At 38.1% G+C, this 10,335-nt stretch overlaps 1 non-coding gene across 1 annotated transcript; it reads right to left on the reverse strand.

Moving 5' to 3' along the window:
* Positions 1 to 8,865: 8,865 nt before the first annotated feature.
* On the reverse strand, positions 8,866 to 8,973 carry LOC112745659 (small nucleolar RNA R71). The gene has a single exon (XR_003173576.1). It is a non-coding gene; the product is annotated as a small nucleolar RNA R71 (small nucleolar RNA).
* Between the last annotated feature and the right edge of the window lie 1,362 nt (positions 8,974 to 10,335).

Raw genomic sequence — 10,335 nt, forward strand, 5'->3', positions numbered from 1 at the left:
TGGTATTCAAACGCCAGAAAAGGGTGAAAGATTGGCATCAAACACCCAGTGGATGCCCACTTCTGGCGTTCAAACGCCAGAAAAGGGAGAAAAGTTGGCGTTGAACGCCCATTCCTTGCCCAGTTCTATCATTCAAACACCAGAAAAGGGTGGAAAGCTGGTGTTAAACACCCATCTAGCACCTAATCCGGGCGTTCAAACGCCAATAAGGGATCAGACACTTGCAAGTGCTGATAGTAACCCCTCTAAGAAGGCTTCTCCAACCACCTCTATAGGGAATAAACCTGCAATAACTAAGGTTGAAGAATATAAAGCCAAGATGCCTTATCCTCAGAAACTCCACCAAGCGGAACAGGATAAACAATTTGCCCGTTTTTCAGACTATCTCGGGACTCTTGAGATAAAGATCCCGTTTGCAGAGGCACTTGAGCAAATACCCTCTTATGCTAAGTTCATGAAAGAGATCTTAAGTCATAAGAAGGATTGGAGAGAAACTGAAAAGGTATTTCTCACTGAAGAATGTAGTGCAGTCATTCTGAAAAGCTTACCAGAGAAGCTTAAAGATCCGGGAAGCTTTATGATACCATGCACATTAGAGGGTGCTTGTACCAAGACAGCTCTATGTGACCTTGGAGCAAGTATCAACCTAATACCTGCATCCACTATCAGAAAGCTTGGCTTGACTGAAGAAGTCAAACCAACCCGGATATGTCTTCAACTTGCTGATGGCTCTATTAAATATCCATCAGGCATAATTGAGGACATGATTGTCAAGGTTGGGCCATTTTCCTTTCCCACTGACTTTGTAGTGTTGGAAATGGAGGAGCACAAGAGTGCAACTCTCATTCTAGGAAGACCTTTCCTAGCAACTGGACGAACTCTTATTGATGTACAAAAAGGGGAAGTGACTCTGAGAGTCAATGAGGATGAGTTCAAGTTAAATGTTGTCAAAGCTATGCATCATCCAGACACATCAAATGATTGCATGAGTGTTGATATTATTGACTCCTTGGTGGAAGAGATCAATATGACTGAGAGTCTCGAATTAGAGCTAGAGGACATCTTTAAAGATGTTCAGCCTGGTCTGGAAGAACCAGAGGAAATAAAAGAACCTCTGAAAATTCCTCAGGAAGAGGATAAGCCTCCTAAACCCGAGCTCAAACCACTACCACCATCCCTGAAATATGCATTTCTGAGAGAAGGTGACACTTTTCCGGTGATCATAAGCTCTGCTTTAAATCCACAGGAAGAGAAAGCACTAATTCAAGTGCTGAGGACACACAAGACAGCTCTTGGGTGGTCTATAAGTGATCTTAAGGGCATTAGCCCAGCAAGATACATGCACAAGATCCTATTGGAGGATGATGCTAAGCCAGTGGTTCAACCACAGAGGTGGCTAAATCCAGCCATGAAGGAGGTGGTGCAGAAAGAGGTCACTAAGTTACTAGAGACTAGGATTATTTATCCTATTTCTGATAGCCCCTGGGTGAGCCCTGTCCACGTTGTCCCCAAGAAGGGAGGCATGACAGTGGTTCATAATGAAAAGAATGAACTGATTCCTACAAGAACAGTTACAGGGTGGCGTATGTGTATTGACTACAGAAGGCTCAATACAGCCACTAGAAAGGATCATTTTCCTTTACCATTCATAGACCAGATGTTAGAGAGACTAGCAGGTCATGAATACTACTGCTTTTTAGATGGCTATTCAGGTTACAACCAAATTGTAGTAGATCCTCAGGACCAAGAGAAAATAACATTCACATGTCCTTCTGGAGTATTTGCCTACAGAAGGATACCCTTTGGTCTGTGCAATGCACCTGCAACCTTTCAGAGGTGCATGCTCTCTATCTTCTCTGATATGGTAGAAAAATTTCTGGAAGTTTTCATGGATGACTTTTCAGTATTTGGAGACTCATTCAGCTCCTGTCTTGACCATTTAGCACTTGTTCTAAAAAGATGCAAAGAGACCAACCTAGTTTTAAACTGGGAAAAATGTCATTTTATGGTGACTGAAGGAATTGTCCTTGGGCATAAAATTTCAAACAAGGGAATAGAGGTGGATCAAGCTAAAGTGGAGGTAATTAAAAAATTACCACCACCTGCCAATGTTAAAGCAATCAGAAGCTTTCTAGGGCATGCAGGATTCTATAGGAGGTTTATAAAGGATTTTTTGAAAATTGCAAAACCTCTGAACAATCTGCTAGCTGCTGACACGCCATTTGTGTTTGATACAAAGTGTCTGCAGGTGTTTGAAACTCTGAAAGCTAAGCTGGTCACAGCACCAGTTATTTTTGTACCAGACTGGACATTACTATTCGAACTAATGTGTGATGCCAATGACCATGCCATTGGTGCAGTGCTGGGACAGAGGCATAACAAGCTTCTGCACATCATTTACCATGCCAACCGTGTTCTAAATGACGCACAAAAGAACTACACAACCACAGAAAAAGAGTTGCTTGCAGTGGTTTATGCCATTGACAAGTTTAGATCCTATTTAGTAGGTTCAAAGGTGATTTTGTATACTGACCATGCTTCTCTTAAATACCTGCTCACAAAGCAGGATTCAAAACCCAGGCTCATAAGATGGGTGTTGCTTCTGTAAGAGTTTGATATAGAAATAAGAGACAAAAAAGGAACAGAGAACCAGGTAGCTGATCACCTGTACTGGATAGAACCAGTAGCAGGGGCGTCCCTCCCTCCTACTGAGATCTCTGAGATCTTTCCAGATGACCAACTCTTCGCCATTCAGGAAGCACCATGGTTTGCAGACATTGCAAATTATAAAGCTGTGAGGTTCATACCTAAGGAGTACAGCAGGGTGCAAACAAAAAAACTAATTTCTGATGCAAAGTACTACTTATGGGATGAACCATATCTCTTTAAGAGATGTGCAGACAGAATTATCCGCAGATGCGTACCTAGAGAGGAGGTAAAGAAGATCCTATGGTATTGCCATGGATCACAGTATAGAGGACATTTCGGAGGTGAGCGAACAGCCACTAAGGTCCTCCAATCTGGCTTCTATTGGCCTACTCTCTATAGAGATACCCGAGAATTTGTGCGTAACTGTGACAGTTGCCAAAGAGCTGGCAACTTGCCCCATGGTTATGCCATGCCTCAACAAGGGATCTTAGAGATTGAGTTATTTGATGTATGGGGTATTGACTTCATGGGTCCTTTCCCACCATCATACTCAAACACTTACATTCTGGTGGCAGTAGATTACATATCTAAATGGGTAGAAGCAATTGCCATACCCACTAACGATACTAAGACAGTGCTGAAGTTCCTCCAGAAACATATCTTCAGCAGGTTTGGTATCCCCAGAGTACTAATCAGTGACGGGGGCACTCATTTCTGCAATAAACAGCTTTACTCTGCTATGGTCCGATATGGAATTAGCCATAAAGTAGCAACTCCATATCATCCACAGACAAATGGATAGGCTGAAGTCTCTAATAGAGAACTAAAAAGAATCCTGGAATGGACTGTAATTGCCTATAGAAGGGATTGGGCAAAAAGCTTGGATGATGCTCTATGGGCATACAGAACAGCATTCAAGACTCCTATAGGAACCTCTCCATACCAGCTTGTGTATGGCAAGGCCTGTCATCTGCCCGTGGAACTGGAACATAAGGCCTACTGGGCAACCAGATTCCTAAACCTACATGCTAAGTTAGCTAGAGAGAAATGATTGCTCCAGCTGAATGAGCTAGAGGAATTCAGACTCAATGCTTTTGAAAATGCAAAAATTTATAAGGAGAAAGCAAAAAGGTGGCATGACAAGAAACTGTCATCTAAAGTCTTTGAACCAGGACAGAAGGTTCTGCTGTTTAACTCTAGGCTTAGACTATTCCCCAGAAAATTGAAATCCCGATGGAGGGGACCATATGTGATTACAAGTGTATCACCATATGGATATGTTGAGCTTCAGGATATTGACTCTGACAAAAAGTTCATTGTTAATGGACAGAGAATCAAACATTATCTTGAAAGCAATTTTGAGCAAGAATGCTCAAAACTGATACTAGAATAAAGCTCAGTCAAGGTCCAGCTAAAGACAATAAAGAAGCGCTTGCTGGGAGGCAACCCAGCCATTAGCAAGTTATTTGTTTTAATTAATACTTATAGAATTTTGATATAAATTTTCTTCAAGATTAATCATCAAATTGTAGGAATTCACAGAGTTACAGAAGGATTCAGTGCAAAAAACAGAGAAAAAGAGCTCACTGGCAAGAAAACGCCAGTAAGGGGCATTTTGGGCGTTAAACGCCAGAATGAAAACCATTCTGGGCATTTAACGCCAGTAAAGATACCATTTTGGGTGTTAAACGCCAGAATGGGTACCATTCTGGACGTTTAATACCAGAATTGCAGCATCCTGGGCGTTCAGAAAAACGCCCAGTAACAAAAGATTTCTGGCGTTTAACGCCAGTCAAGGTACCTGGCTGGGCGTTAAACGCCCACAATGGCCAATATATCGGCGTTAAACGCCAGAAAGGTAGGGGGAAAGGATTTTGTTTTCCACTTCAAAATTTTTCAAATTTTCATGTTTTGACTCATAATTTTCTGCATAAACATGTTACAAATTTTCATCATTTACCTTTAATTTTCAAAAATTCAACAATTTTCTAAATCCCATTTTAATTTTCTTTCAAATCCTTCCCAAATCTTCTTCAAAAACTCAAGTATCTTTTCAATTTCTTACCAAATATTTTCCAACTCATCATATCATCTCTTAATTGTTAGATGCATCAACAAATTTTCAGATTTAACCTCTTTATATCTTTTCCATTTAAAAATCTCACTTTTTTCATATCATGGTTCTATTTTTTTTCACCAATCATATTTTTATGTCATATCTTTTTCAAATTTTCGAAATCCCTCCCCTCCACTTTTAAATAAACATTTGGCCATCCCCACTAATGAGCGGATAATTTATACGCTTTTTGGCATTGTTTTTACATAGTTTTCAGTATGATTTAGCTAGTTTTTAGTATATTTTTATTAGTTTTAATTAAAATTCACATTTCTTGACTTTACTATGAGTTTGTGTATTTTTCTGTGATTTCAGGTATTTTCTGGCTGAAATTGAGGGACTTGAGCAAAAATCAAATTCAAAGGTTGAAGAAGGACTGCAGATGCTGTTGGATTCTGACCTCCCTGCACTCAAAGTGGATTTTCTGGAGCTACAGAATTCCAAATGGCGCGCTCTCAAGTGCGTTGGAAAGTAGACATTCAGGGCTTTCCAGCAATATATAATAGTCCATACGTTTCCCAATTTTAGATGACGCAAACTGGCGTTCAACGCCAGTTCCATGCTGCATTCTGGAGTTAAACGCCAGAAACAGGTTGCAAAGTGGAGTTAAACGCCAGAAACAGGTTACAAACTGGCGTTCAACTCCAAGAGAAGCCTCTACACGTGTAAAGCTCAATGCTCAGCCCAAGAACACACCAAGTGGGCCCTGGAAGTGGATTTCTGCATCATTTACTTATCTCTGTAAACCCTAGTAACTAGTTTAGTATAAATAGGACTTTTTACTATTGTATTTAAATCTATGGACATTTAGTTCTTAGATCATGGGGGCTGGCCATTCGGCCATGCCTGGACCTTATCACTTATGTATTTTCAACGGTAGAATTTCTACACTCCATAGATTAAGGTGTGGAGCTCTGCTGTTCCTCAAGAATTAATGAAAAGTACTACTGTTTTTCTATTCAATTCAACTTATTCCACTTCTAAGATATTCATTTGCACCTCAATATAATGGATGTGATGATCGTGACAGTCATCATCATTCTCAACTCATGAACGCGTGCCTGACAACCACTTCTGTTCTACCTTAGATTGAATGGATATCTCTTGGATATCTAATACAGGGAACCGAGTCCGAGTTATTAGTGTCTTCGTGGTATAAGTTAGAACCCATGGATGGCCATTCCTGAGATCCGGAAAGTCTAAACCTTGTCTGTGGTATTCCGAGTAGGATCTGGGAAGGGATGGCTGTGACGAGCTTAAAACTCGCGAGTGCTGGGTGTAGTGACAGACGCAAAAGGATCAATGGATCCTATTCCAGTATGATCGAGAACCGACAGATGAATAGCCGTGCCGTGACAGAGCATCTTGGACCATTTTCACTGAGAGGACGGGAAGTAGCCATTGACAACGGTGATGCCCAACATACAGCTTGCCATGGAAATGAGTAGGAAGGATTGGATGAAGACAGCAAGAAAGCAGAGGTTCAGAGGGACGAAAGCATCTCTATACGCTTATCTGAAATTCTCACCAATGAATTGCATAAGTACCACTATCCTATTTTATATTTTATTTATCTTTTACTTATCAATTCATAAAATCAATTGAATCCGCCTGACTGAGATTTACAAAGTAACCATAGCTTGCTTCAAGCCGACAATCTCCGTCGGATCGACCCTTACTCACGTAAGGTTTATTACTTGGACGACCCAGTGCACTTACTGGTTAGTTGTACGAAGTTGTGAAACAGAATTAAGATCATGAACGTGCGTATTGAGTTTTTAGCGCCGTTACCAAGGAAGTAATGATCACGATTTCGCACACCAAGTTTTTGGCGCCGTTGCCTGGGGATTGTTCGAGTTTGGACAACTGACGGTTCATCTTGTTGCTCAGATTAGGTAATTTTATTTTAATTTTAAGCTTTTTATTTCTTATTTTCGAAAAATACAAAAAAATATTTCTTCTTTTTCGTTTTTCCCAATTAATTTTCGAAAAAATAAAAAAAAAAGATTAATAAAATCATAAAAACCAAAAATAATTTGTATTTCTTGTTTGAGTCTAGAGTCAACTTTTAAGTTTGGTGTCAATTGCATCTTTTTAATTTTCTAAAAATTATTTTCAAAAATTTCATGCATTGCATTCTTCATGATCTTCAAGTTGTTCTTGGCCAGTCTTCTTGTTTGATCTTCATATTTTCTTGTTTTGTGTCTTTTCTTGTTTTTCATATGCATTCTTGAAACATTAATGTCTAAAGAATAAATTTTTTTTTTAAGTTTGGTGTCTTGTATGTTTTCTTTTCTTGAAAATTTTTCAAAAATAAGTTCTTGGTGTTCATCTTGACATTCAAAGTGTTCTTGGTGTTCATCTTGACATTCATAGTGTTCTTGGTGTTCATCTTGACATTCAAAGTGTTCTTGGTGTTCATATGCATCACATGTTTTGATCCAAAATTTTCATGCATTGAGTCTTTTTTTATTGTTTTTCTTTTTCATCATTAAAGATTCAAAAATAAAAAAAATATCTTTCCCTTATTTCACTCATAAATTTCGAAAATTTGGATTGACTTTTTCAAAACTTTTTAAAAATCCAATTGTTTCTTATGAGTCAAGTCAAATTTTCAATTTGAAAATCTTATCTTTTTGAAAAATCTTTTTCAAAAATCAAATCTTTTTCACTTTTTTTTCATAATTTTCGAAATTTTCAAATTAATTTTCAAAATCTTTTTCTTATTTTTATCTCATATTTTCGAAATTAATACTAACTTTTAATATTTTGATTTAAAAATCTCAAGTTGTTACTTGCCTATTAAGAAAGGTTCATTCTTTAATTTTTAAAATCCTATCTTTTAGTTTCTTGTTAGTCAAGTAATCAACTTTAATTTTCAAAAATCAAATCTTTTTAATTTCTTTTTTAAATCTTTTTCAAATTAAGTTTCAATCATATCTTTTTCAAAATTAATTTCAAAATCTTTTCTAACTTCTTTTCTAACTTCCTATCTTTTCAAAATTTAATTTTCAAATCTTTTTCAATCAATCCTATCTTTTTGTTTCAATCACATCTTTTAAAATTTCAATCAGATCTTTTTCAAAATTTGATTTCAAAATCTTTTTTTAACTTCTTATCTTTTTCAAAATTTGATTTTCAAATATTTTTCAATTAACCACTTAACTTTTTGTTTGATTCTTATCTTTTTCAAAACTACCTAACTAACTCTCTACCTTTAATTTTCGAAAATTCCTTCCCTCTTTTTCAAAATTTCATTTTAATTAACTAATTGTTTTAATTTTAATTTAATTTTAATTATTAATTTTCGAATTTTAAATTTAATTTTAAAATATTTTTATTTTGTTTAATTTTTGAGTTCCTTTCTTATCTCTCATCTCCTTCTATTTATTTATTCATCTACTAACACTTCTCCTCACCCAAAAATTCGAACCCCTTCTTCTCCTCTGAGTTCGAATTCTTCTCTTCTTCATTCTTTTTCTTCTTTTCTTCTACTCACACAAGGGGACCTCTATACTGTGGTAAAAAGGATCCCTATTATTATTTTCTGTTCCCTTCTTTTTCATATGAGCAGGAGCAAGGACAAGAACATTCTTGTTGAAGCTGATCCAGAACCTGAAAGGACTCTGAAGAGAAAACTAAGAGAAGCTAAAATACAACAATCCAGAGACAACCTTACAGAAATTTTCGAAAAGGAAGAGGAGATGGCAGCCGAAAATAATAATAATGCAAGGAAGATGCTTGGTGACTTTACTGCACTTAATTCCAATTTACATGGAAGAACCATCTCAATCCCTACCATTGGAGCAAACAATTTTGAGCTTAAACCTCAATTAGTTTCTCTGATGCAACAGAATTGCGAATTTCATGGACTTCCATCTGAAGATCCTTTTCAGTTCTTGACTGAATTCTTACAGATCTGTGACACTGTTAAGACCAATGGGGTTGATCCCGAGGTCTACAGGCTTATGCTTTTCCCGTTTGCTGTAAGAGACAGAGCTAGAGTGTGGTTGGACTCTCAACCTAAAGATAGCCTGAACTCTTGGGATAAGCTGGTCACATCTTTCTTAGCCAAGTTCTTTCCTCCTCAAAAGCTTAGTAAGCTTAGAGTGGATGTTCAAACCTTCAGACAGAAAGAAGGTGAATCCCTCTATGAAGCTTGGGAGAGATATAAGCAACTGACCAAAAAGTGTCCTTCTGACATGCTTTCAGAATGGACCATCCTGGATATATTCTATGATGGTCTGTCTGAATTAGCTAAGATGTCGTTGGATACTTCTGCAGGTGGATCCATCCACCTAAAGAAAACGCCTGCAGAAGCTCAAGAACTCATTGACATGGTTGCTAATAACCAGTTCATGTACACTTCTGAGAGGAATCCTGTGAGTAATGGACACCTCAGAAGAAGGGAGTTCTTGAAGTTGATACTCTGAATGCCATATTGGCTCAGAACAAAATATTGACTCAGCAAGTCAATATGATTTCTCAGAGTCTGAATGGAATGCAAGCTGCATCCAACAGTACTCAAGAGGCATCTTTTGAAGAAGAAGCTTATGATCTTGAGAACCCTGCAATAGCAGAGGTGAATTACATGGGTGAACCCTATGGAAACACCTATAATCCCTCATGGAGAAATCACCCAAATCTCTCATGGAAGGATCAACAAAAGCCTCAACAGGGCTTTAATAATGGTGGAAGAAACAGGTTTAGCAATAGCAAACATTTTCCATCATCCACTTAGCAAAAGACAGAGAGTTCTGAGCAGACCCCATCTAGCTTGGCAAATATAGTCTCTGGTCTATCTAAGGTCACTCTAAGTTTCATGAATGAAACAAGGTCCTCCATTAGAAATTTGGAAGCACAAGTGGGCCAGCTGAGTAAAAGAGTCACTGAAACTCCTCCTAGTACTCTCCCAAGCAATACAGAAGAAAATCCAAAGAGAGAGTGCAAAGCCATTGATTTAATCATCATGGCCGAACCTACAAGGGAGGAGGAGGACGTGAATCCTAGTGAGGAAGACCTCATGGGACGTCCAGTGATCAATAAGGAGTTTCCCTCTGAGGAACCAAAGGAATCTGAGGCTCATCTAGAGACCATAGAGATTCCATTGAACCTCCTTATGCCATTCATGAGCTCTGATGAGTATTCTTCTTCTGAAGAGAATGAGGATGTTACTGAAGAGCAAGTTGCCAAGTACCTTGGTGCAATCATGAAGCTGAATGCCAAATTATTTGGTAATAAGACTTGGGAAGATGAACCTCCCTTGCTCATCAATGAACTAAGTGACCTGGATCAACTGAAATTGCCTCAGAAGAAACAGGATCCTAGAAAGTTCTTAATACCTTGTACCATAGGCACCATGACCTTTGAAAAGGCTCTATGTGACCTTGGGTTAGAGATAAACCTCATGCCACTCTCTGTAATGGAGAAACTGGGAATCTTTGAGGTGCAAGTTGCCAGAATCTCATTAGAGATGGCAGACAACTCAAGAAAACAGGCTTATGGACAAGTAGAGGACGTTTTAGTAAAGGTTGAAGGCCTTTACATCCCTGCTGATTTCATAATCCTAG

This window comes from Arachis hypogaea, chromosome 14 (assembly GCF_003086295.3).
Source record: "Arachis hypogaea cultivar Tifrunner chromosome 14, arahy.Tifrunner.gnm2.J5K5, whole genome shotgun sequence".
In the NCBI taxonomy this organism is placed as follows: Eukaryota; Viridiplantae; Streptophyta; class Magnoliopsida; order Fabales; family Fabaceae; genus Arachis; species Arachis hypogaea.